A 27,174-nucleotide genomic window follows, 5' to 3' on the forward strand; every position below is an offset into this window, starting at 1 on the left:
CATCGCCCCTGTGCCGGCAGCACCCCGCGGCTGCGGGAACCCGGAGTCCGGAGCGAGAGTGCCCAGAGAGCTGCGGGCAGGCGGAGGGGGAGCACGGGATTAAGAGCAGTCTGCAGGAAGATGGGATATTTTCTTGTATGATTTTTCCTTCAAAGGAGAAAAGCATTCACAGCGAGACGCACAAATCCCGGACTCGCAGCGGAAAAGCCATTTCCAATCCATTGCAAGGAGGCAGAAGGAGCTGGGCTAGGCTGATCCCCCCGACAACACTGTATTAGCAGCAAATCAGAGCTGGAGGCTGAGGGAAATGCAGCAATAGCAAACAATTACTTTGCATTTGTCCTTACAAATGGAGGGAGCAGAAATGTGCTTAAGTCTAGTATTAGATTTCCAGAGGGCAGGGAAATGAGGGCTCAGGAAGGGCTGCAAAGCTGAAAATGCTTATTACATTAGGGGCCCCTAAAACGCGGCTTAGGAAGCATTAGCGCAGGCGATGCGCGGTGAGGCGCGCCGGGCGGGAAGGGCGGTGACGGCGCGGAGCAGAGCGAGGCAGGACGCCGGGGCGGGAGCGCTGCACGCCGGCTGGCTGCGCATTCCCGGCCGGTGCCTCCAGCAAACCAGGGCTGCACATTCCTGCCCGGTGCCACCGCAGAACCAGGGTTGCACGTTCCCATCCAGGGCTGCCGGCAAAATGGAGTTGCACATTCCCATCCGGCATCACCAGCAAACCAGGGTTGCACATTCCCCTCCCAGCAGACGGGGATCGCACATTCCCATCTGGTGCCTCCAGCACACCAGGGCAGCACGTTCCCGCCGGGTGCCGATGGCACACCAGGCTGCACGTTCCCGCCCGGCTCCCGCGAGGGCCCGGCATCTGCCACCTCCCTCCCGCACCGCCGCAGGCCGACGCCGTGCTCGGCGAGCTACGCGCGAGCTGGAAACGCCTCCGGGGTCGTTATCCAGAGCAGGGAGCCGTTTAAGCTAAAGAACAGCATTGGCTCAGGGTGCAACAAGGGTGTGTTTGGTAACGCATAACCAGAGGATGGTTTCGGAGCAAGGCGCTGCTGCAGCCTCCCCAGCCTGGCCGGGGGCTCCGGGGCTGGGCACGGTGCCTGCAGCCGGAGGCAGCCTGCTCCCACGCACGGACACGCGGGGCCGGACCAGGCGGGAGCGAGGTGCGCTGTGCAGTCAGAGTAATTGCCTTTGTAGAAGGGATTGCCCACATTACACGGCTGCGGTCCTAAAGCAGCTTCTGTGCCGTTAAATGGCTGTAATAGTTCGGAGAAAATGCTTTCCTCAAGTGTGAACTTTCTAAGCCATCATGTAAATTGGAATGACCACCGTACAGTTTCACCAGGCCGGGGAGGCAATTTCAGGCAGCCGCCCCTTTGCCAAGGGTGACGGGGAGCTTTGCTACGGCGTGCGTTAAGGACTTGATGAAAATGTCCAGAGACAGGATGACAAGGGAGACCTTTCGCTGACTTGATTAATGTGCACGCCAGGTTCAAAGTGCTGAACCCAGCGTGCACGTCGAGCGGGGATCACAGTGCCATAATAGGATGTCAGAAGTGAAGTTCAGCGCCCAGTGAAATAGTGCTGCCCTTGCAGCTGCCGTGCCGCCGGCTGCTCCCCTCCCGCGCCGGGACCCGGCACGCGTGTGCCCCAATAAACGCGCTGCTGGCGCTTCGGCGAGGCAGCCCTGCGCTGGCCGTAAATTACGTGACACCTCAGCGCGCGCTGCCCGCACCGCCCGGCACGGGCCCTTGCGAGCCGGTGGGCGAGAGACCTCCCGGGTGGTGGAAAAACAGGGAAATGCTCCTGCATCAGCCGTGCTCCTCCAGCACCAGCCGCAGAGGCGTGCGCTGCCTTCCCCGGGCTGTGCACGCTGCCGTCGCGGGCACCGCGTTTCGGCTGGTTCGCTCCAGCCTGACCCCCAAGAGCAGCTGGTTAATGCGCATCAGCTCACCAATGCTTAAACGTAATGAACGCAGCTCCAGCGGTCCCTGCCCCGGCTGCTGCTGGAGCCCTCGAGATGCGCACGGTCAAAGGAAACCTTTCCGCGGCCATTTCCAGCCCCGGCACGCACAGTGCGCCCGCGGCCGGCAGCGCGGCGCTCAGCTCCACGGATGGCGATCCCGGCCCCGCTTGCCCCGCCACATCCTGTGCCTGCATCCCGAGAAATGATGCTTCTCATATCCCTGCGAGTGAGCTGAGCCCTCCGCAGCCCAGCAGGAGCATCCCGGCCGCTGCATCGTGGAGCGGAGCCGGCAAGCGCTGGCGCTGGCTATAGCTGCGGCTGGAGCGCCTCAGTGCCACTCAGAGCGGTGAGCTGGACGTCGGCGTGTCCGTTAGTCATGCACTAACACTTAACCCTCTTTTCACGACGAGCCCCCGCGGCGGGACCGGGGCGCGTGGCAGCTGCCCTGCTTTATCGGCACGCGCTGCCACCGCTCTGCCTCGAGCACCCGGCTCGGCTGCGAGCACCCGCCGCTCAGCCGCTGCGGCGCTGGACCTGCGCGTTAAATGCAGAGCAAGCGTTTCAGCTGCAGAAGCATCAGTCATCTCTCGAACCAAGGCACGATCACAGCACCGCGAGCGCCGGGAAAATCTGATTAACCTTTTATTAATTAATATGATGCACTTCTGCTGCTGGCTCCGTGTTTGCGGCCACAGCTGGGACTGGAAATGCAGGCGAGGGGCCCTGGGAGCAGCTGGCCGTGAGGGGCGCAGGGTGTCCGCGGCAGCCCCACGGCAGCAGCCCCACGGCAGCAGCAGCCCCACGGCCGCAGCCCCGCTTTGCCCTGCCGCCCGTCCCCACTGCTGCCAGCCCATGTTTCCGCTCCGGGAGTCCCGCCACGGCCGCCCCACGGCTGCCCCATGGCCACCCCAGCCCTGCCGGGGATCCACACTGCAGAGCTCAGGCTCCTGGTACAAAAATAAACCTTTTTCTTTCATGTGAGCCACCGTGCTATAGCACATAAATTAATCACGCTGTTGCAACACTTAGATCTTCTGTATGGTTTCGTCGGCTTCGGAAAACCTCCCATGCTCCGCCCCGGCCGCCGGCCCCTCCCGTGGCTCGTGGCTCGTGCAAGAGCGGGGCCGACCGTGGGCACGTTCCTGCAGACCCCGCGCTCCCGGCCGGCAGTGCTCCTCGGCTGCCACGCTCCCCGTGCGGCCGTGCCGGCGTCTCGCGGCTCCCGCGCAGCAGCAGCAGCAGCTTCTCCGCGTGAAGCTGCCGGTGGCAGATGGTGGTGGGCATCGCGTGCAAGGCGGCACCTCCGAAAGCTCCCGTCAAAAGCATTTTAGCGCTGCCTGGGAAGTGCCTGGATGCTCCTCGCATCCCTGCGAGCTGAGCCCGGCAGCAGCCCCGCGGGTGCCGGCAGGAGCGTGGCTGCAGCAGCCGCAGGGAGGGCGCGTTCCCCGGCGCGGTGCAGCCCAGCCTGGCCGCGGCGCATCTCAGGGGCCCGCGCCGGGGAGCGGGGGCTGGTCCCGCTCAGGCACGTGGCCCCGGCTCCCGGCAGCACCGAGCCGCGGCCGCGAGGCAGGTCGGCACAGTGCACGAGTCCTGCACGCTCCGCCGGCTGGCGATGAGGACGCTTGGGGGTAAATATTTACCCAGCGACTGAATGGATGCGACTGAGTTCATTCCTACTAGAGGATCTGTTAGTAATTATCTGAATACGTGTCATTACCTGGGGACCCATAATCTGCCACGGTAACGAGTCCGAGCGGCTCCCGTGCATAGCAAGCAGGGCAGGGAAGGTGGGGAGGGCGCCGCGGCGGCAGCAAGGGCACCGCGGGCTCAAGGACAGCGCGGAGGCGCGCAGGCTCTGAGCGCGGCTGCTGCACAATTACGGATGTGGGATGCAGCAGCTCCTGTGCCGCCTCCCGGAGCGGCAGGACCAGGCGAGCCCCGCACCAGCACTGCCCTGCGGCCACGGCCCTGGCAGAGCCATGGCAGCGACAGCGTGAACCTGGGGCTTTGGGATGCTCCAGGGATGTGGGATGCTCCGGGGATGCAGGATGCTCCGGGGCCATGGGATGCTCCGAGGCCACGGGATGCTCTGGGGCTGTGGGATGCTCTGGGGCCACAGGATGCTCCAGGGATGCAGGATGCACCAGGGCTGTGGGATGCTCTGGGGCTGCTGGATGCTCCAGGGCTGTGGGATGCTCTGGGGCCACGGGATGCTCCAGGGATGCAGCATGCTCTGGGGCCATGGGATGCTCCGGGGATGCAGGATGCTCCAGGGATGCAGGATGCTCCGGCCCCACTGCTGGCTCCCAGGGGCTGAGGCTGAGCGTGGGAGCCAGGCTGCCCCCGTGCCACGCGGGAAAGGCCTGTCCCCCCGGGACCCCCATGCCATGCCGGAACGGCCTGTGCCCCCAGGGCCCCCGGAGGAGCTGAACCTTGCTGTGAGGGCAGGAGCTCGGAGCTGGGTGCAGGAATAGCGGAGACTGAAACCGCGGCTGGCTCAGAGCACCCGCCCCGGATGGCATCCACGGCGCGGCACCGAGCATCGGCAGCGCAAAAAGCAGCGGAGCCGGGGGAAACGGCCCTGCGTGGGGCGGGCGATACCGCGTGGGACCCCCGCGGTGGGTGCCGCTCCCACGGGGTGCGGGAGGCTCCACATGGGACACGGCCGCAGGCGGCCCATGAGGGCACTGCAGGGAAGCCGCGCGTCCGTTCGGTGGCATCGCCGCCGTCCTGTCTGCCACACGGACTGGTTCAACCTGATCCAACTCAGCTAAAACAGACATAAAAAAATACTAGGGCGTGAGGCAGAGAGCTGCTTATCCTCCTGCAGCAGGCATCGATCTATCCCCAAATACAGCAAGGGAGGAAAATCCCCTCCTGGGAGCAGCGCCTGCGGTCTGGGCAGGTTTGCAGAGCACACAGCCCGGGCTGCGACTGCAATTCGAACGCATCCAGCATGGCCCGTGCTGCAATTGCAATTCGAACGTGTCCAGCACGGCCCGTGCTGCGACTGCAATTCAAACACGTCCAGCACGGCCCGTGCTGCGACTGCAATTCGAACGTGTCCAGCCACCCTCGTTACGGGGCCGGTCAGCGAAGCTCTGCAGCGGGTAGAAACCTGCAAGCATGCAGATGTCCTGGACAGCAGCACCAAAGTGCCCAGGAAGGACGGAGACCTGTTATCCCACTGCCAGTGGTGCCAGCCTGGGTGCCGTCCCCGGTCAGATGTGTGCTCTCCCCGCCGGCGCTGGGCATCGCCCGGCCCCGGGGCAGCTGCTCCCGCGAGCGGCCGGACACCCGCCCACGGCCGAGGGCAGCTCCTGCCGCCGGAGCAGGGGTTGGCACCTGCCCCTGCTCGTTTCCGCCGCAGCATCTGCCAAACTCGCCCTCCCTGGGCGCCGGCAGGTCCTGCTGCACGTGGATGTTTCTGAGTGTATTCCTTTATTTAAGGGATAAGGATCTGCGCCCCGAGGGCGATCGCTGCCGCCGCAGCACTGCCGCGCGCTATCGCCGTGTTCAGTCGCGGCGCCGTTACGAGAGCAGCGCAGCCATTAAGCTCTAATTTCTAAAGCAAAGATAAAATTACGTGATTAAGATCTAATTAAACTCTAACTATCAGCACTGTGAATCACTTCGGCACAGTTTAATGGATGTCTCCCGAAGCCACTGCACGTTTTTGTTTCCTTCTGTGGCCGACGGTTTCCCCGAAGGGGCTGAGGCGGCTCGGGCTGATGCTTGCTTCGCCGCTCCTGCTCCGGCTGGGGACCACTAAAGATGTTTACGTGTGAGCAAGCAGCTAGAAAAGCCATTTCCAACCAGACAGAAAATTTCACTTGACAAGTGCGTTCAAATGTGTGTCTCTGCGGAAATAACCGGAGCACAGAGGGCTCCTGACGCCAACCCGGCCCCCGCCCCCGCCCCGGAGCGTAATTTGGGGAATGACGCGAACGTCGGTGTAATTAGCACGAACTGTCTCACGCCGGGCAGCCTCGTGGCCAGAACAGCGTTAAGTGGCATCAAACCTGCCCTGTTAGGGGAAGAAACATCCAGCCTCCCTCACAGCTCTCAGGCTGCCGACTCTGAGGACAGCGCTGTAATAGTTCTGATGGAGATTATTGTCATTTTCCTTTTTTCCCAGCAAATTATCATCTGCTGATGTCCCAGCGCTGCCTGTGCCAGATCAACAGAAGCATTTCAATGCCGCTGCTCCTGCTGCAGCCTGCCAAGACCGAGACGTCGCCAAGAGCCGCTGTGCAACATGCCACCGTGCAACCGGTGCCGTGCCATTGCCACTGCAACCAGCACGCCGTCCCGGCCACCCAGGGTGAGAGACGCCCGGGCCCTTTGCCAGCTGGCTGTGAGCCGGGGCGGACGGCGTGCACCCGCAGGGCTCCCGCCGGCCCTCGGCCCAGGGGCTCCATCCCCCAAGGCGACGTTTGCAAAACCCTCCGAGAGCCGGGGAGCTGCCCTCTCCCGCGGGAGCTCAGCCCGGCCCTGGGCCGAGCAGCCTGCTGCCGGGCGGCTCCCCACGGATTAGCTACGGGCGCAGGGATGCTGGAGATGAAGACGGCCTGGTGCTGTGCTCCCCTTCGGGAGAGCACACAGCGCGAGGAGCTCTCACCTGCTCCCAAGCACAAAGATCAGAGAAGGGTGGTGGAGAGAAGCAACACAAAGAAACTTATAGCCCCATTTAGGTCTGTTTTGTTGGCTTTTCTTTAGCAGAAGGACGCCCCGTTTTCCCCGAGGTGACACAGCACGTGCAGTGAACACGTCACCTCCTGGGAAGAGCTGCGGCTGCAACAGGTATCTAATAAACTGCTAAATGGGAAGGAAAATTTCCGTCGTTAATCACATGCTGTGAAACGAGGCACTTTGTAAAATCGCATCCCCGTATCACTGTCAGCGGCTACGAACAACTAGCAGCAAGTCGGGTGATTTCCCCGACGACGCAGATGGCCAGAGAGGGAAAGGAAGCAGGGAAGAAATAAATGAACTGTGCATCGCGAGTGCTTCTGGTTTACATTGCAAAGGAGATAAACTTCCTTAAAAAGCTCATTACAATACCAGTGGGGCTCAGCCCCGGCCGTTCATCCTCAGCAGCGTGGCTCTGCGCAACGCAAGCTGCCGCGGCGGGACGGGGGCAGCGGGTGCCTGGCAGCTTGCAGGGTCCCACTGCTTAAAACAGGGGTCCCACTGCTTAAAACAGATGCGGAGACGCAACCCGGGCGGCGATGCCGATGCCGGCAGAGCACCTCACAGGGCGCCGTGCCAGCGAGTCTGTCCCGGGTCCCACGTCCGTGTCCTGCATCCCGCATCCCGCACAGCCCCGGGTGGCAGCTCCGGCACCAGGCGTGACGCAGCGTCAATCCGGGAGGCTCCTTTCGGCTGCTTTGCTCCAAACCAGGCACTCGAGGGCGTTTCCAGCTGCCTCCATCAGGGTTCAGCGGGTTCGTGGAGCCAAGCGCGGAGCACCTCCCGCCGCGGTAATCGCTGTCTGCGAGGGGGAGCCGACGCCAGGCGCGCGGGGCAGCACGCCCGCGTCTCAGCAGCGACGAGCGGCTTCGGGCGCTCGGCCTCAGGCCGTTTCCAGGGGCCTCACTTTCGGCGGGTGCTCTCCAAGGAAGCAGCTCGGGAGGCGCGAGGGGGGGCGCGAGGGAGACCCGGGGGCGGGGGGCGGGGGCCGAGCCTGGGCCAGCAGCGGGCAGAGCGCCAGCCCACAGCACGCAGCCCTGCCCCACGGCACACACCTCTGCCCTATGGCATGTGCCCCACGGCACGCAGCCCTGCCCCACGGCACGCAGCCCACAGCACGCAGCCCTGCCCCACAGCACATACTTCTGCCCCATGGCACGCAGCCCTGCCCCACAGCATGCACCTCTGCCCCATGGCACGTGGCCCTGCCCCGGACGGGGCTCAGCCACCCCGGCAGCCCGGGGAGAGGTGGGGCCGGGCCAGCCCCCCGCTCCAGTCCTTGGGGCTGCTGCCAGGAGGACTTCGCTCCTCGGTTCCTCTCCGCTCTCTAAATAAATAACACAGATAAATTGAATTACATGTTCTTTATCTTCACATCTTAATACTGTCTGGACGGAGTTAGTAAAAGGCGCGCTCTGTGCCGCTCCATCGCGTTTTATTTAAGTCAGCCCAGGGAAATGGGAGTCGGGCCATTGCTCATCGACGGCCGAGCACCGCTGCGTGCTCCCAGCCCCCTCCCGCGCTCCCGGCTGCCTCCCACGCTCCCGGCCCCCTCCTGCGCTCCCGGCTGCCTCCCGGCCCCCTCCCGCGCTCCCGGCTCCATCCCACGCTCTGGCAGCGCCGGGCTGTGACGGCAGGTCCGGAGCCCACGCGGAGCACGAGGGTCGCCTGCGTGCGGAGCACGATGGATTTCGGTTTTACTTTGGCACATTTTCCACTGCTTTCGCTGCACTCAGAATCGTCTCCACGTAGCAGTTTGGGAAAACGAAGCAAACCCGATGTTTTCTGGAAGCCTGCGTTTTCCCCGGAGCCAGCGGTCGCCCGGGGGAGGCAGCTGCGCCGGCGAGAACCCGGCACTTTGCCGCCCGGGAGCTGCTCGGGGACACTGCCCGTCCTCCCTCCACACTGACAGGCACGGATTTATATTCCCAGGCTTTAATTCTCTGCAGCAGCTTTTCCCCCCGTTTGCCCAGGACGGATGTCGAGCTAATGGGATGGGGTCACCCCAGCCATCTCACTCGTTTCACCGGCTCCTGGTGCAACATGTTCTCCCCCGTCCGCCAGCATTTCCCTGCTCTTTGGGATGAACAGGGAAGCTCCACGGGGAGCTGCCTCCGACTCCAATTTAAACCCATTTACCCCCCAACCCCCTCGCGCAGCTCCTCTCCTGCAGGTCTGAGGGTCCAAGCTGCCGCAGGACGCGACGGCGTAGCAGCACCGCGCAACGCGCCGGCCCCACGCCGACAGCCCGTCCCCGTCCCCGGGGTCCGTCCGAGCCTCCGTTCAGACACGCGCGGGAGCTCGACCCCACGCACGTGCTTCCAGGTTCGCTCTTGTCAGCAGCATCTGCCTAATGGTTCGGCGCTTTCGGAGGCCTCATTCACCAGCTTCTCTCTGCAGCGACATGAGGCTTCGGTCTCTCGGTGACAACGGAAATCTCCTAATTGCGTTCAGGCTGAAGAGGAGGGAGGTCACACCGCTTCCTGAGCAAGGTCAATCCCGCGTCCCCGTTTCCGAGAACGCAGAGGACAAAGCGGAAGGAATCGAGAACAGCCAACAGCGTCTCACCGGCCGGAGCTGTTAGAGGACCACCACGAAAACAGAGGGTCTGCCAAGGCACTCACTGCCGCTGTGTGTAACTCAGGTTGTTCAGGACGACACCGAGAAGACGGATGCGCGGAGGAGGGCTGAGATGTTCTGCAGTCGGGAGCGAACGGCCCCCAGCGCGGGTGGGACAGCTCTGTTACCCAGCACGAGGTGGCACCTCCCAGACGCGGAGCTGCACAGCTGGCGGGACAGGACGGGAGAAGGAGGGAGGTCCAACACCCGCGTCTGCGTTTTACTAGAAGTCCTCTGCAAAAACCCACCTTTCAGCCGCAACCCACCTGACGTCAGGGACCCGAGGGGCCCCTTGCCAGCGGCTGGGCGCAGCCTGCAACCCGCGCGGGCCGCGGAGCTGCTCGCCAGCGCCGGCAGGGCACGGGCACCTTTCGCGGGGGACTTGCATGCTGCAGACTCGCTTTCAGAAGCAGCGTTAATGAAGCCGCTCTGCTCGTCTGTGTCATCTGTCCAGGCTCACGCCATATAAATCACCACTACTTGCGGAGAAGCTAATTAACAGTAATCATGAAAACCTCATTAGTGCTCATTTACATAAGATACACAGAGAAATTTCCTAACCTTTAATGCTGGCAGTCACAATCCATTTAGCTTTCTCCTGTGTGCTTAGCTCAAAGGCACAAGCACGGCCCCGTCCCCCCCGAGCCTGCTGCCTCCCAAGCCCGGCTCCCGGCACCGCTAGCCCGGGAGAAGATGGTCCCGGCTGCTCCCCGTCTCTTCAGAGGCTGCTGGGAGCAGCTCTGCGTCCACAGGGCTACCGCACGGTGGGCGAGCGTGTCCTGCCGCGGGGCGAGCACGAGCACGAGCACGAGCACGAGCACGAGCACGAGCACGAGCACGGCCTCCACCGCGGAGCAGGCACAAGCTGCGTCGCAGGGCGAGCGCATCCCGCATCCCGCATCCCGCATCCCGCATCCCGCACGCACGTCCCACGCCACCCAGGACCCGGCCCTGCCCCGTGCTGCTGGCCGGCGGCGAAGCGGCAGCACCGGCTGCTGCGAGGGCACCGCGGACGCCCCGGCAGGAGCAGCAGCCGCCGGGGAAGGCAGAGCACGGAAAAACCAGCCTCGGGGGAGACCAGGAAGCTCTGCTTCCCTGCACAACCTGCCGCTCTGCCGTCTTTAGCCTCGACGCTGCTCTAACGGTTGTGTTACTAGAGAGCGGCCGCGGCAGCAGCAGGGCTGTGCAGAGCCACGGGCAGAGGCGACGGTCGCGCGGTGCCCGGTCCCCCCGCAGCACCGGCCCCCTCCCCAGCCCGGGCCGCGGCCACCGGCCTCCTGCGCTCCCGCTGCGGACCCGCAGCCCCGCGTGCTGCAGAAACACGGCAGCGTTAAATGCGTTAGACAAAACCAGTTCTGCTATTAAAGCAGATCACGTCCTGGAAATCTAAGCAGCAAGCTGTGCAATTTCACCCCGCGATACGACTGGATTAAGTTGTTCCCACAAAAGCCTCTTATTGCATGAAAAGACCATTAGCAGCCTATGAAATCAATAGAAAACACAGTCCCGTTGCTGTAAAACAGTAGAATTAGCCGCAGAGGCAGCAATAGTGCCAATTAGGCTGGGGCCCCGCTTCATAAACTTGCCCAGGAAGGAGCTCTGCTGCGATACGAGGAGCCGCTATGATCCCGCCGCCGCCGGCAGCTGCACGGCAGGGATAACCGAGGCAGCCCGGAGAATGCTGGTCGGTGGCGATGTTTAGCGGCACGGAGCCGTTTGCATCGAGAGCCGCTCCAAAGCGCGAGGCAGAGCCAACCAGCGCTGCCAGCAAGGGCTCGGAGGCGCGAGCGGGGCCGGGCAGCGAGCGGCATGAGCCGGCCCGGGGTGCGGGATGCCGGCCCGGGGTGCGGGATACTGGCCACGGCGGCCGGCCGGAGCTTCGCCCGGGCAAGGGAAACCGGCATCCAGCAGCAGGCAGCAAGCGGCGGAGCCAGGCATTCCCGAAAGCGCCCCGGAGGGGACAGGAACGGCTGCGCAGCTGCCCGCAGCAGCCCAGACCGGTGGGGGCAAGCGAGCAACAGCCATTTGACTTTTTTGCCACCAATCACACCGGGAGCTCTTCTCCCCTGGCAGTTTGGCCTCTCGCTTGCCTCTGCACGCTGCCGCGGCGTTTCCAAGGGCCTTTGCTCACCCAGCCCCGCGCCGAGCCCCTGCCGTTTGCTGTTACCTTCTTAACACATCAGTTTTATTTTTCAACGGCTCAGTCTTGGGCAGAGTTGGGTGAAATGCATCAAGGCAACGCAAAGTGTTGCAAACCTCACCAAAAAAAAAAGTTTGCAAAATAGGGTTTTGCTCGGTTTCTGCAAAGCAGGCTCATCTTCTGTAATTTCCTAAATCAGCAAGTGAGGGAAACAGCGTGGGAAACAGCGTGGGGAGAGGACATGGCTTAATGCAATATTCATGCAAGGCGTTTGCTGTGGAGCGTGGTGCAGAGCGCCTCGTGCCCGGCCCGTGCCACCCCCAGCTCCGCTCCCGCAGCACGGCAGAGCGGGGCCGAGCCCGCCGTGGGGCCGCAGCCCCCGGAGCCCCCGGCGCGATGGAGCTGGGCTGCACGTGCCGGGCTGCTGCTCCCGGGAGCATCCCGCGCTCTGTGGAAACAGGATTCAAAAGCACTATCACTTCAGGGAAAAGGGAAATATATCTGCAAGAAACTTTATGGGACAAATTTGTAGCAGGTTTAACATTTACGCAGTTTCGTATTTTCCTTGGCCCTACCGGGAGAGCTTAATTCCCTGAGAAGTTCAGGTTGCGGATGAGTCTGGCGGCTCGGGTACGTGATTCCAGTGCAGCTCATCCCGAACACGGACCCGCTCGCAGCACCACACATTTGGACGCGAGCACCGAAGCCCCGACGGTCTGATAAATGCTTGGTTAATTGTGATTATAACATTCAAAACCTCGCAGAGTTCACGCGAATCCGTCCAAAACCAGCACGGAAAGCAAAACATTTCACGAGCTGCCCAGGACAGGACGCGTTTGCTTTGTTGACAGTTCCCTTAATTTAATTATCATCCTTTCAGCAAGTTCTTATCGCCGCTTCCCAGGAGGTAAGGTGCTTTGGAAGACGTTTTCAGGGCTCTGTTTTCAGCGGTTTTAATTTAATTCTAATCCGCTGCCGCCTGAGCCGAGGACGTGGGAGCTGCTCTGCCAGCGCCGGACCGCAGGCAGCCGGACACGGCACCAGGATCGCCGCCTCCGGAGCGGGGGGAACGCGGGGGGGACGCGGGGCCGGTGGCTGCGCTGCTCCGAGGCGACGGTGAAGGCGAGTTGCTCCCAGCGCATCTTCGCTCGGGGCCCGGCCCGATGCCTCCCGCCGACGGCTGAACCATGGGGACGGGGGAGGCTGCTCCGGAGTGGGGTCACTGCCGCGGTTTGGCACCCGGACGCGCCTGGGACCGGCAGAGCCCGCGTCCGGCAGCTCCCGCATCGCCAGCGTGAACGTTCACGAGAATGACGAACCCATCGAGCGGATCTCCAGCAAGCGCGGTAACGAGACGCTTCAGGTGCTATCGCACGTAGTAAACCACACAGCACGCAGGTGCCCGCTGCAACTCCGGCCGCACAAGAGCCCTCCGCGTGCGCTGCCGCCGCTCCCCGCTGCCGGCACTGCCGGCCGGGCACCACCCCGGGACGGGAATTTCTAATTCCGCCTGCCAACAGTAATTCACAGCCCTGGCACCAGATGCAAATACACGCACAAGGAGGAGGAGTCCCTTGGATTTTCAAAACATGCAGCAACAGCAAGCGAGGGCAATGTATTATTTAAAGGCTCTTCTAAGGAAAGAGAGTAATTTCAGCTTAGTTAGCTTTTTAGGACAGAGTCAGGCAGGAGCAGGGAGGGCAGAGGGACGAGGGAGCCGTGGCCCCGCTGCCCTGGGCTGCTGGGGTCTCGCCGACCTCGGGGGCTACAGGCGCCCAGGAGCCCCGCAAAGGCGGACGAGGGGCCGGGGCTGCCTCCACGCAGGACCCGCGAGTGCCGCGTGCTCCAGCTCCTGCTTTCCCGGCTGCAAGGAAAGCGGCGCGACGGAGGGCGAGCAGGCGCGGTGGGCGCTCGGCGCAGGAGCGCGCTGATGGATCGGGTGCCAGCGGCTCTAACCCAGAGTCGTTAGCCACGCTGAACGCTCGCATATCATTGGTTAAGCTAATGGATTGCTGGAGGTCATCCAGTAATAAGAAACGGAGAGAAGGGTTATTAGTTCTTATCAGACATTAATTGGCCCAAATCGATTACTTATTTGGCATGTGCAGTGCATTAGGGGCGGGTTTTCTGCTTCGGAAGGCCCCGCGGCCGGGGAGGAGAGGGCTGCGGCTGGGGAAGCGGCGCGGAGCTGGGGGAGCCGGGCTGGGACACGGGGCAGGGGACGCGGTCCAGCCGCAGCCGGAGGCACATCCCCAAACGCAGCAGAGCCGAAATGCCACGCGCTGCCTGCACCCGCCGCAGCCCAAGCCCCGTCTGGCCCCCGCGCAGAGCCCCCGCAGCTCTCCTCTCCCCCCGTCCACACGCGACGCTCGAGACTACCGGCAACAGCAGAAGTTATTTTGGAAGCGTTCAGGTGATACCGCATTTATCTAACAAGCTTCCAAATGAAAACCAGCATTTGGACTTATTGCATTCTGGCTCAAAATTTGATTACATTTTTCTACAGCTGTAAATCTGCCTTCCTTTCTGCAACATTATTATGAAAGCCGGTATTGAATTGGTGGTGTGATACGTAAAATTTCAATCCCAGCTTTGACATTCCAGGAAGTTAAAAACCAATTACAGTGTGTGCTTTGCCTCGGGACAGAATGAATCATTGAACACAGCCACTTCTCCAGGAGAAATTAAAGGTTGAAGCAGCAACATGGGGAAGGTATTAAGTTAAAAATCAAAGGTCAATTAAAGTAAAACTGAGTCTGTTTTATTTTTAATATTTTGCTTGCATTTTCATTCCTTTCTGATGAACAAGGAGGCAAAATAAACCTGCACTTTTATTTATTTACTGGGTAATAAATCTACACTGAAGCTGGTTCCAGAAGCTGAGAGGAAACATGCAGGTGATAAAACTCCCAGTCCAATAACCAGCATTAATCTCGCCGTAACGAAGCCTGCATAGCAATGGGGCAGCGCGTCTGCCCCGCGCGAACAGCGGGGCGCCGGGGGGGGAGAGCAGCAGAGCGGGGCCGCACGTCCCAGCGCGGAGCAGAGCACAGCACTTCTGCTGCTTTGGCTGGGCACGGAGAGCACGCGGGGAGCACGCGGGGAGCCCCCGTCCGCCCCAGCTACAACCCAGCTCAGTCTCCTGAAGGGGCCCAGCGGGGCTCGGGGTGATGCGTGACACGTGAGCATCACATCCCTCACCCTCTGGCTCCACTTTTTATTCTAAAACTCCCTCCTGGCACCCGTTTAACCCAGACATCCCTGGCTGCTCTGTCCCAGGGAGGTGGCAGCAGGTCTCCCCCCTCCGCCCCGGCCCCCGCGAGCCCCCCGTGCCGCCCCGGCACCTCCCAGCCCCGGGCCAGCCGCCCCGCAAGCCGGGAGCCGCGGCGCTCCACGGGGCCCTGCCTCGGGTCCCCGCACGTTGAGGAGCCCAGAGCAGCCAGGTGACGGCCTGGGTGACATCCCCCTTTGCTCCGTTTGCGGACGCGGAGCACGGCCGTCTCGAGCAGCCGAGTGCCGCTGCAGCCTGCGGGGAAGCAGCCCGGCGCCTGCGGGGACGACCAGCACCGGGCTCTGCCGAGGCTGCGGCCGTGCAAGAGAGCAGCTCGCAGGTGACGGCACAGCGGTGCCCGGCTCCTCCGGCAGCCGGCTGCGTCCGTCCGCGATGGAGCGGGTCAGTGACAGGCGACAGACCAGGCTGCAAGGTGCCACTCGCGCCGGCTGAAGGGGACCAGCGCCGCAGGGCAACGGGGCGGCTTGTTCCCCCGGCACCTCCCGCGGCAGAGACGCGCGTGTGCACTTGGCACACCTATACACGCCGTCACCCCAGCACGGGGCGCGGGCAGCGGCCGGCCGCCGAGCTGGGGGATGGCAGCGAGCCGAAGGCGCCCGCCGTGGGGTCTCAGCTCCCTCCCCGACGGGCAGCTGCAGCTCCTGCTGCACCGGAGCAGGGTTTCCCTGCGAACACGGCTTGTCCCTCCAGCAAGTAAAAAGTACGGGTGAATATTAAACCACACGCTGATCTACCAGTTCCTACTGTTAGTCCCTGGGAAATGCAGTGGTTTCAATTTCAAGGACAATCTACTGCACCATTTTACAGATGCTGGAGAAATTAAATTTTACTTTTTACCCTATGACAAGAAAACCCTCCAAAAGGGATTAATAGTAGGTGCTAGCTCTATTTATGACACTCACAGCCAGGACAGACTACGTTTGCCAGCCCGGGTGGGCTCTCCCGGCCAGCCCGTGCGCTCAGGCAGGCCGGTGCACGCACGCGCGCTCCGAGGGAGCACCGACAAACCCCGTCCGGAGAAACCGCTTCCCCGCGGGACGGGCGGCGGGTGCCCAGGGGCCGCGCAGAGGCGGACGGCGGGGGAGAGCCGGGCTGGGGACAGCGCAAGGGCAACGTCGCGTTAAGTGTGAAACGCTTCCCCAGCGATGAGGGGCTGCTCGCGACGCCCCGCTCACCGTAACGCACGTTCTGCTCCCAGCCGTGCCAGCGCCCTCCTGCAGCAAACCCCAACTGGGGAACACGGTCGCTCCAGATCAGCGCCGGCATCGTCAGGAGCAGAATGTGACCCACCGCCCTGGACGGAGCTGGCAAAGCCGGGCAGCGCGAGGGGACAGCGATAGAGAGCTGCGCGGACGGACACCCCGTGATGCACCGCACAGCGAACAGTTTGAACCGCTCAGACGCGATGGACTCCGAAATAACCGTAACCACCGAGGAAGAGACCCTGGGGTCCACGTGCTCGGCTGGCGGAAAGCATCCGTCGCTCTGCAGTGATGCTCCGACGGCAACAGAGATGACGTTCAGATGCCTGAGAAAAAGGACAAAAAAGGGCAGGATGATACGGAAGTGGGATGATGGCAGCGTACAAGACCAGTGGGACACCCCGAGCCGGGAGCCCCGCGGGAGCCCGACGAGGCAGCAGCCGCCGCGGCACGCAGCCACGAGCCGCTCCGCAGCCCTGCCGTAGGAATTGCTTTATTTATAAACAAATAAGCAGACTTCTCCCAGACTACTCGGAGCATAAAGCACCCCGGAGAGGTGGTATCACAGACAGTAAACTAATCCAGCAGGAGCGAGTGAATCAGCAGTACCCTCCGCTCCTAACGAAGCACTAAATAAGCTTCGGCTCAACGCGCCGGAGCCTCGGGAAGCGCGCCGGGAGCGGGGCAGGATCGGAGCCGGCACGGCACAACGCCCGCGCGCAGGAGGTATTTACCGGCATCCTTACACGAGGGACTGAAGAGGCAGGTTATCTCCTGAACTGGCAGGAGCTGTCGACCCCTCCTGTTAAACAAAAGATAAGTTGTACTTTCCCTTTTCTGTTCGCAATGTGTCATCTGCAGCTGCCTTTTACGTGTGGGCTTTAATAGATAATCCATACCCTTGAAGTGGAGTATATCATCTGCTCATTACCAATGATAAATCACTTGCAAAATATTAAAATGCTCGAAGACTGTCATATGGTCTTCCCAAATCGCTTTGCAGTACGCACACACTTCTGCCTATTAAAGGAGAAAATGTATTCACCGCGGAGCCAGGCAGAGCTGTCAAACTCTGCCTTATTTACAGTTTAGAGCACAAAGCTATCGGAGACCCGCAGCAGCGCGGGGAGAACCACCTTCCTGCCCTGCCGTTACCAGCCCTTCCAGATAGTCTGACCTCAGCGATGGAAACTCATTAAGGTCGTTAGGAAAGGCGCCAGCTCTCCGGGGAGCTGGCTTCGTTTAGATTAAAAAAGGGAGCGAGCGCGAGTGCTGCTAACTGTGCAGTTTATTCACATCCACACAAGTGCGCTAACCGCAGGGAAAGTGTAATCTAATATATCCTCAGACAATTTAAACTCATTTCAATAAAAAAAGAATTAGATGGAAGCAAATGGCACGGAGAGCAGATGTTACAGTATTTGTAACACCCAGAAGAACAAGCCGACGGGGTGTACTACACGGAGACGGTCCCGTCAGCCCCCAGACGCGGGCTGGGCAGGGAGGGGGGGAACAACAGCGCAGCCAGGCAGAAGCGGCAGCGGCTCCGGAGGGCGGCGATCCGGCTGCCGGCACCAAGGGGAGCCCGGCGGGGCCCCGAGCCTCCCTCGCGGCCCGGAGACGCGGCGGGGAGCCCCGCTGCAGGGCTGCAACTTCCCGAAGGGAAAGCCCGGCGGAACCGACACCAGGTCCCCATGCAGCCACTGTCCCCCGCGGCACGGTGAGAGGCTCCGGAGGGGCTCCCGGGGGATTCGGGGCCGGAGCAAGGACAAGCAGAAGGTTTCAGGGGCTTTCCCGAGCCGAAGCCCTCCACTGCCGGGCAGAGCACGGCGGCAGCTCCATCCCCACCGGCGCCTCCCTGCCGCTCCCGGCCGGCCCTCCGCTCTCCAAGCACCAGCGGCCGGATCACCGCCCTCCGGAGCCACAGCACAGAGCTGGGAGGACAAGACCAAAACCAAGGGCCTTCAGCCCAACACGCGTTGGGAACCACCTCCCTCCAGTCCCATGGGGGTGACCGAGCACTGGACCAGGTCGTCCAGAGGGGTGGTGGAGCCTCCTTCCTTGGAGATATCCAAAAGGCACCTGGACGCGGCCCTGGGCAACTCTGCTTGAGCAGAGGCGTTGGACTAGGTGATCTCCACAGGTCCCTTCCAACCTCAACCGTTCTGCAATTCTGTGGCATTTTGGGCCAGGACTGGCCCTGTCAGCACTACATGCCCACGCGGCCATTAGCCGCCCGTGGGAACGGCCACGGGAGATGCACGCGGAGCAGCCAGCCAGGGGTTCCTGCAAGCGCCCCGGCTTGTTTGGTAAATAACAACATCGTTATAAATATTCCATGAGCCAAAGAACTGCAGCACATTAAAAAATGATAAGGTCCCTGCTTCCCAAGCAGCCACTCCTCCACACTGGTGCCCTGGCAGAGGTATTTAAAGCAGGACGTCAGCTGGGGCTGACAGAGGTATTTGTCATGGGGCTGATGAATAGTGGGAGAAATACTCAATACCTTTAGAAAGGATCAATTCATCACAGTTTGTTCGGACGGAGTGGAAATATACAGCCATCCATATTGCATTCGTTATTAAGAAATTCATGTCATTATGTTAGACAGGGGATTTCTTGCTATTTTTTCACTGGATTAAACTAATGTGGAAAAAGGACCATGCGGGTGACCTGATAAGCTGCTCCAGCAGCGAGCTCGCTCCCCCCATTCAAACGGCTCCAGAAGACGGGGCAGGACGGGTTTCGACATGATTAACGCTTGTAGCCAAGGTGGGAAGGAAAAGGGCCTTCAGTTAGTAAACAAACAGTCCCAGGAATTATTAAATTACCTGCTTTGTGGCAACAGCTCATCTCCCTTCTCCAAACGCCCCGTTCAGCCGGGGGCCGCGCAGGGCTGGCTGCAGCGTGCAGACGCGGCTGCCTGGGACGGGACCCGCACCTCGCCGAGCGCTCTGCCGGGCTGGGCGATGCTCGCAAACGCCTCCGCACGTCACTCACCTCCCTAAGCGGTCTGCTCAGAGAAGCAAACACGCGTGTCTGCTCAGCAGCTGCATGAAGGATGAATGTGGTGTGCAACGAGCGGGCAGCCAGAGGTGCCCAGCACCAGGGCAGAGACCAGGGGTGACACTGGCAGCTCTCAGCGCGGCAAGGCAGGCGTGCTCACCACCCGGCCCCGCGAGCAACCTGCCCTACCGAAACGCTTGTGCTACCAGTGTTGGCAAAGCGGGACCCCAGCGCTCCCCGTGCCGGCTGGCCCCCGCGGGGACGGCGTTTGCTCCCGCGGTTATTCCTCGTCGGCAGCTTGGGTCTTGATTTTCTGCTGCCTGCACAGCAGCAACCACATGGTGCCGGACAGAAACGTGCTACCAGCGACCCGCGATGGCCCTGGATCCTGCTACCAGCGAGGACGTCCGGGCTCCAGACGTCTGCAGCACCCGCGCGTCCCCCCCGTACGGCACCGTCTGCAGCTGCCACTGGCAGGACGCGGCTTTATACTCGGTTAGTGGCTTCCCGGCCATGCACCGGCACGGCAGGACACCCCTCGCAGGCGTCAGCGTTCGGGCTCCCGGCTCGGTCTGCCGGGACGCCGATGCCCGGGCTGCCCAGGAGACGGCCGCGGCCACGCAGGCCCCATCCCCGCTGGCAGGAGCTTCTCCAGGAGAGCGCTGGGACGAGCCGTGGGGCCGCGGCACCGCAGCGAGGACCGGAGCCTCCCGCCCTGCAAGGCCAGCGGCTCGGAGGACGAGGCCCGGGCACCACGAGCACTTGAAGGTCTGTGCACAAAGTCTTCTCAAAAGCTCCGATTGAACTGAGCAACCACCAGCTCTAAGCTCCTCACCAGCTTTCCTCAGGGAAGAGCCAAGGTAAGGACCGAGGCAAGACCAGACTCTTCTGAAACCCATAGCAGAGGGTTTTTCAATGTGAAAGTGGAGGAGATGGAGCCACCTCTAACGCCCGTGAAGTACAGCAAGAGCCGGAGGACCGGCAGCGACCTGACACACCTCTATCAGCACAGCATCGCACCGCATTCAGATGTCAATGGCAGCACACCAGAGCTCCCAAATATTATCAGTCTTTTCTTTGCATGTGATAAAAAACTGCATGTAAACTTCTCCCTGCCAGACAGAATGATTTTATCAGGAACTCAATCTTACAAGCCCTACAGATGCCCCAATCAACTGTCTAAAAAAGCTGTGAGCATCCCCGAGCCAGACAAGGTTTCAATAGCTCTCCTGATGCTTCCTATCGGCCTCATAGCTTTCAATTAGGTACATATGTATTTATGAAATATTATGACAATTGAAAGCCCTTTAAGTGTTACAGTAAAAATCCCTATGTGCTAAATGACCGGGGTATCAGCACAGCCTTAACTGCTAAATCCATTCGGTAATCAGGTTAGGCTGCCAGCAAGAGGCTGGTGTCAGCGGTTTTTATTAAAAGCTGTGTTTTTGCTAGAAGAGGTACCAGTTTTATGTTACCATAAATTGTCAACAGTTGGTCAGATCCCCACAGAGAAAGGATCGATACCCAGCAGAGGGGAAAAAGTGCTGAGAAAGGAAAAGCGATACTCTAATTAGAACAAAATTTAAGAGCCCAAGGGTACTGATGACAGTGCCTAATATGTTATAATTTATTGACGGCCTCCAAAGATTAGGTTTTGTTCTGGCTCTCAGAGAGGCAGCTGGGTGTTAATAAAGTATCATAAAACATAGCACCTAATCCCGGGGAACAGGCAGCTTCCTGCACATCTATTTACCTGGCCCTGGTCTTCCGCAATCAGCATAACCAACCACCCTTCCCGGTGAGGCAGGAACGACGCTGCTTTCCTGCCCCGTGGCCCGGCCGGCCCCGACCCATGGCACAGCCCCGACCCGTCCGGGGGCTCCTCCGGTTCACGCGCTGGCGCGAGGCGCATCGCGAGCAGCCCCTTGGCAGCAGGGATCTCGGAGCCGCGATGCCCTTCCCGGTCCCAGCGCATGGGAGGAGCCGACTGCAGTCACCGGCGGGGCCGGGGACCATCCGCCAAGGCTGGCGCTGAGCTGCCAGGGAGGACGGGCCCAGGCCGGCTCGACGCTGGTGTCGGGGCCACGTGTCCCGGCCAGGGACCGCACCGGAGCTGTGCTCGCCAGGGCCTGGGCTTTTGGCGAGCAGGCAGAAAACCCTGCCTTCTCTCGGATGCTCTTTCCCTAGCGGTTTCAGTGCTGCCAGCTCTGTGACGTGCATGCAAATCTGCCGTCAGACACGGGAGCATCCTCCCTCTTCCGACTTCAAAGGCTCCAGGAACGTGTCCTGGGGAGCAAGGCAGCCCCTAGCCCAGCTCCACCAGCACCCACACAGGAGCCCACGCCCACCCGCCCCAGTCCCACGTGTTTGGGCTTCTGGGTGCAGAGCTCCCGGTGGCAGAAGAGCCTGGCTTGCCCCCCCCCCACACACACACACACGATGTTCCCCAGAGCGCTCGCTCGCACCCGGGGCTGCAGCTCGGACCGAGAGGCTGCACAGCCAAACCCACCGCTGCCCCGTGCTGATCAACGCGACCTTTCACGTCGGCAGGACGGCGAGGGCCTTGCGCAGGCTGCTGCACACGCTCTGCAGGCAAATCACTCACAGATGCGCCAGCACCTCTGCGCAGCGCTGCAGAGCATCGCGGGGGAATGCAGACCAAGCCCTGGGCAGGGCCTGTGCTCCGGGGGAGCAAGAGCTGGACTGTGTCCTTAAAACAGGGCCTACCGGGGCAGAGTGGGGACAGAATAACGTCCCTTCTCCTGGGGATCCCTTTCTTAAAGGCATCATCGCGGCAGAGACAACCAAGGACCAGCCCCAGCCACGTGCATCCCTCACCGTGCACCTTACACCACTGCAAGGGGCCAGCGCCTCTCCTCCGCAGCACCTTGGCCCCGAGCCCAGCACGCGTGCTCGAGGGTGACGGCAGCACCGCAGCTGGGTCTTTCTGAACTTGCCACGTGGGCTGAGCGCCAGAGGAAAGGGTAAAGTCCAGCAGGAATGTGGGAGCTCGATGCAGGGTGGGAACTGACACTCCTCACCCAAGAAATGCACAGGTGAAAGCAACGGGGCCGATCTCTGCATTCACAGGGAGGAGGGGGGTGGCTGCACACCACGCAAGCCCGGGGCGGTCGCACCAGCCAGGGCACCAGCCCCCAGCACCAGCCCCCAGCACCAGCCCCCAGCACCCTCTCTGGCCCCGAGATCCGACTTCAGGTACAGAGACAGAGCAGAAGAAAACGTGGGCCAGCACAGCTATCGCATCTCCAGAGCGCAGTGAGACACGGCCAGAGGGCAACACCGCTCCTGAGCTCCCCCAGGGTGTCAGAAATCTTTGCCTTGTTTCACAGCAGTCTAATCCTGGCTTAGCCCAGCAGTAATCCTGGCCGAGGAGCCAAACATCTGCAGGCCCGTGTACTGCACTGAGATGTGGCCTCCCCTGTTGACCTAGATTTAATAACCACTCAAGTCCTAACTTACCCTTGCTTCATTTCAAAGGGCACGAAGCACCTACACTGGACTCCTCATAAACAAAGCAGCAATAAAATTTAATCATTTCAAGATCAAAGCTCTCAAGTGTTCTCCAATTGTCCTCTCACTACCCTCCCAGCTAGATCAAGGGAACTGCAGTGGGCTCTGTTTAATAAATGGCCATAAAAATCTGGCTAGATTGGAGAAATATTGGCAAATATAATAAACAAGAATATATTAACTCTAATCTGCAAAGCCTTTGGCTATATTAATATCTTTAATGTAATCACCTATAAATAAGTGATGACCCCATGATTTAATATGGCATCTGTCATCCCCATTTCCATACAAGATGTGAAGTAATTACGCTCTCCGATATGTAATAAAAATACGGCTTTGTTTCCTGTGACTGCCTGGTGCAACCATGAGGTGCTCTCTTTCCACTCAACTGCCCTCACGTGCCATCCCAGGAGGTTCAGCTCCAGCTCTCCATTTCTAGTGGGACAGGAGGAAGCTTGGACCAAACCTGAGGGTGCCGCAGACCCTCTGCATCTGCGATTACCTTGCATGAGCTGGTGGTGCCCACGTATCCCCCCCCCCAGGCCCCGAGGACCACTCCTGGGCAAGCAGCAACGCAGCATGACTTTTGGTAAGCAAGATAACCTCAATATTCCCACAAGTTACAGCTGGGTCATGGTAGATTAGCAAGAGTTGGTAAAATGACCTGTGATTTGGGGCCCAAGGGGAGATTTATGGGTGACATCAGTCTTCCCAGGCCTGCGAACACAGCTCCCTTTGCATCAGTGGGCACAGTCCAGTCATTCGTAACAACCACTTAATTTAGCAACTTAATGCTGCCATACCAAGTGCCCCTAACGCTGGCAGAACCCTGCTCGTGTCACTCCCGGGTTCGGCCATTCTGCTGCAGGACTGGCAAAACGAAGCCAGGGCCCCCAGCCGCATCCACCACGCCCCACGGCTCTGGGGTCTCCGCAAACTGGTTCCTCAGTGCCAAGACTGGTCCTGCCCCAGGAACAGCCACGCTTACCTGGAGGAGCTGATGTGCTCTCTGCAGAGGCCACCACGGGTAGCTGCTCTCCAAAAACAGACTCGGACTTAGCAATAACACTTGCGGTGGACAGCAGACAGGTCGCGAGCGCCATACGCAGCAAGTCACGAGCTCCGAAACCCACCAGCCAGGGAGAGAAGGCACGCACGGGGCCAGGCTGCGGAGGAGAACAGAGACACTCGTACCAAGATCCCAAATAGGGAGAATCGGTGCCTGCAGACTCGGACGGGAACACGGCCACCGAACACCCTCCCCACAGGCACCGCTCCCTGGACCAGGGGTGCTGAGGCAGGTCCAGGGTCTGCTTCCCTCTCACACCCCTTTGGAAGCGGCCCGCGGTGCCCCATCGTCCCAGCTCCCCAGCTGCAGCCCTGCCACCGGCGGGGACTCCCGCCAGCTGGGGACCTTCAGCACCCGGCCCCAGCTCTAGCACCGGCTGCTGGCAGCGACCTCGGGGGCCAGCTCTGTAACTTCAAGCTCAGCGCCATCAGAGAAAAGGCAGAGCAGTCTCTTACGTGCAAATTTTTCACTTTAACTGGAGCTCCAATACCACGGGTGATGCCGGGCTCCCTGCCAGGCTCTTGCCAGCTTTCCTCGGCAGGGACAAGCCACGCGGATCAGTTCTGCAGACGGCACCCGAAAGGGCTGTTGCCTGGCTCGGAGCACGGCACCCTCCAGCCAGCACCCTCAATCAGAGCTGCCCTTCCCCAGCTCTGGCCACAGAGATGGAGATCATCAATACGGCCGTGCAACCTGATGTTTTGATGCCGTCCCCCCCGCTAGAGAAGCGACAACAGTCTGAAGCCCTGAGACAGGAAAACAACAAGATTTATAGGAAAAAGAAGCTATTGCAGGTATAAAGGGGCTGGGCTGAGGCTCTTCTTCACACAAAGTATATTGCAAAACTGCTTCACCCCAGAACTGGCCAGAGCAAAGCAGAAGAGACGCTCCATCTCATCCCCTCGCCCCAATTCTGACTCCTCAAGTAGATCAACCCCACATGTAGCAGCTTGTAAACAAGTCTGCTGAAGAGGAAACGCCTGACCATCCCACCCCGCTCCCTGCGGAGGGAAACATTTGCTGTAGCAGTACTGCAAAAGTAAAGAGCAGCAGTCAGCCAGGACTCCAGAATTAGCCCACAGTGAGAGTCATTTCTCTGCAACGTGCAGTGGCTGCCCTTAAAATAACTTTGTGCAGGTCTTTCCACTTGCTACACCCCGTGGGGCAGCTCCGCAGCTCACGATGCAGACCCAGATAGCGCTGTGGGCGCAAAGGTCCGTGTCCTGGCCCCGCTCTGTCATCCTGAGCAGCCAAGTGACGGCACCTGCCCAGCCAGAACAAGGCAGCTCACACGGCAGTGCCTGACCTCCAAGGCTGCTCCTCAAGCTGAGACACGGGTTTGATATACTTGGGCACACGTGTGAATTTGCATCTTTAGGAAGTGTGGGAAGACAAAAATATGCACATAGGAGTAGAGGGTGGGGGCAATATCAAAGGTTGCATTTAAATCTAGGTTTGTGGAAACATGAGCACCAGCCACCACTGAATACTGAACCTTGGCCTAGGCCCTGGTCTGTCCAAAGCCAGTGTGTGGGAACGAGCCCAAAGCTGTAGGGGCCATGGCTGAACCAGGACACGAAGCCTCCAGAGGGTGAGTTTGAGGGATTTCCAGCAGCTTACAGGCAAAAAAAAAAAGAGAGGCAGGCATATTTGGGCATGCCATCCCCCCCGCCCCCCAAGCCCAGGCCGTGCTGAACGGAGTGGCCAATGCAAACACAGTGGACAAGGCAGCGTCTGCCCAGAGCATGCAAACTCCAGCACAGAGAGACAGAAGATTGCACTAGGTTTGTACCCGAGACAGTGCAGGGACTCTGCCCTGACCCCGGCAAGTGGGTGGCCGGACTCCAATACAAGCACCAACCACCCTGACCCAGCTACAGCCTGCCCAAGGGACTGTGCCAACCTCCAGCAGACACCAGAGCAGGACCTCAAAGCCCGTCAGTCACAGGCCCTGCTGGCTCCCTCTTGCCTGGGGTCATCGTTGAGGGCAGGTAACAGGGAAGAGTCCTTCCCTCCCCTCCAAGGCAACAGCTCTGCCATCACAGCATCGCGGCAGCTCCAGCTTGCACCAGGGGCCCCAGTTCTCAAAGAACCAGGTGGAACCACAGATCATGCCTCCTTCAGCCTTTTGCTTATAAACTAGCGATACCTGAGCACCCCCAAGGTCCTGCACATAACGTGTCAGCAGCAGCAGACTTGTACAGGGAATCCCAGCCCTTTCCAGCAAGGGGACTGGGTCTGCACTTCAATGGTCCTGTACAAGGCCCAGGAGAGCACAAGACTCAACACGACAAATGAGCTAAGACAGCTTCCAACACGACTCAGCCCTGCAGAGCCCAGAAGAATTCACCAGCCCAGAACTCCCGCTCGGCAAGCACGTAGGGACGTACTGCCTCCTCCACAGCAAGCGATGTGTGCGCCTAGGGACAGGATGCTATTTTAAGTGAGCAGTGAACTAAGCTCCTACCACAGGCCCACCTCTCCCTTACCTCTCCCACAGTGCCCAGGATGGGAAGGCACTATTCCCTCTGCAGCAGAAACAAGGCCCTGCGTGCAGGGACCTGCAGCTTTCCCCAAGCCCAGGTCCACAGAGCGGGCCAGGCAAACGCAGAGCCCATCGCGACTGCTCTGTCGATAAGATTTGGCAGTGCTGTACTGAAAAGCCTTGAAAACCAAGCAGGGATTGGGGACATTTCAGGTCAGAGTAGATGGGACAACACAGGCAAATGGAGAAAGAGGCAGCAAGATGCACAGAAGCACCCTGAGGACTTCTCCTCCTTGCTGGGCAGTACCGCAGTCGCTGTCCACTCCCCAGACCTGAGTCCAGGGATGCCAGCAGCTACGGAGGGCTGATTTCACAGCCTGGCCTACCTGCTGCAGCCACAGCTTGAGCAGCTCACCAAACCGAGGGCGTTGCCCAGACAAGTGCAGTCAGCCTCAAACGGAGATGTTCCCTCTGGCCGTCTCCAGCAGCAGCACCTCTGTCCTGCCTCACCCCGGTCCTCACCGCGCAGGCGAGGCTGCACGAGGCAGCTCATCGGCATTCCTGCAGAACGGCCCGCATTCTCCTCCAAGACAGGAAAACCATCACTGCATAATGTACTAAATGAAAAACAATATTTAACTAGGACAGAGTTAGACAAGCACACAATTAAGTGTTCTATTACTATGAGTCTTATACAGTTTAAGCCTCGGTTCAATAAAGAACCATTAAAAAAGGCTAATAGAATATCAGAGTGTAAATAGAGATTTGTGCGTGGCATCCCAACAGCAGCCTGGGGACAGAGCCGGTCGGAGCGCGGATGATCCTGGCGCTGAGCAGGCACGTGGATGGGTGAGGGGGCAGGAGCCCACGGGACCCACACGAGAAGACACCAGCACGTTCCAGCCAGGGTCCTGCAGCTGCCTGTGAAGAGGGCAAAGCATCAGCTACCGCGGGTCTCTAATAGGGACCGAAAACTCACAATCAAAGAACTGCCAACAGAAAGGAGCCAGGACGGCTGAGGCAGCTGCCTCCAAGCAAAGGCCTAAGCTTTCCGTACAGCTCTAGAGAGCCCAGGTGACATGCAGAGATCTGGCAACAACAATGAAAACAGAGCCCAGAAGTTGGACACGACAGGACAGACGGAAAAGATTCCCATCTTC

General features: G+C 60.4%; 1 protein-coding gene across 6 annotated transcripts in view; it reads right to left on the minus strand.

Moving 5' to 3' along the window:
* Nucleotides 1-27,174, minus strand: part of USP31 (ubiquitin specific peptidase 31) — a 77,134-nt gene that overhangs the window by 8,548 nt on the left and 41,412 nt on the right. Inside the window, exons 18-21 of one of the 6 annotated variants that reach the window (XR_010391550.1) lie at nt 26,430-26,935; nt 23,985-26,193; nt 23,449-23,626; nt 8,020-9,780 (exon numbers count right to left, since the gene is read on the minus strand). The gene's annotated coding sequence lies outside the window, so the exon portion shown is untranslated. Of the gene's footprint in view, nt 1-8,019; nt 9,781-23,448; nt 23,627-23,984; nt 26,936-27,174 lie in introns of those variants that run through there. The other 5 variants (XR_010391549.1, XR_010391548.1, XR_010391547.1 and 2 more) reach the window with 5 other exon arrangements.

Source organism: Dromaius novaehollandiae, chromosome 14 (assembly GCF_036370855.1).
Source record: "Dromaius novaehollandiae isolate bDroNov1 chromosome 14, bDroNov1.hap1, whole genome shotgun sequence".
NCBI lineage: Eukaryota > Metazoa > Chordata > Aves > Casuariiformes > Dromaiidae > Dromaius > Dromaius novaehollandiae.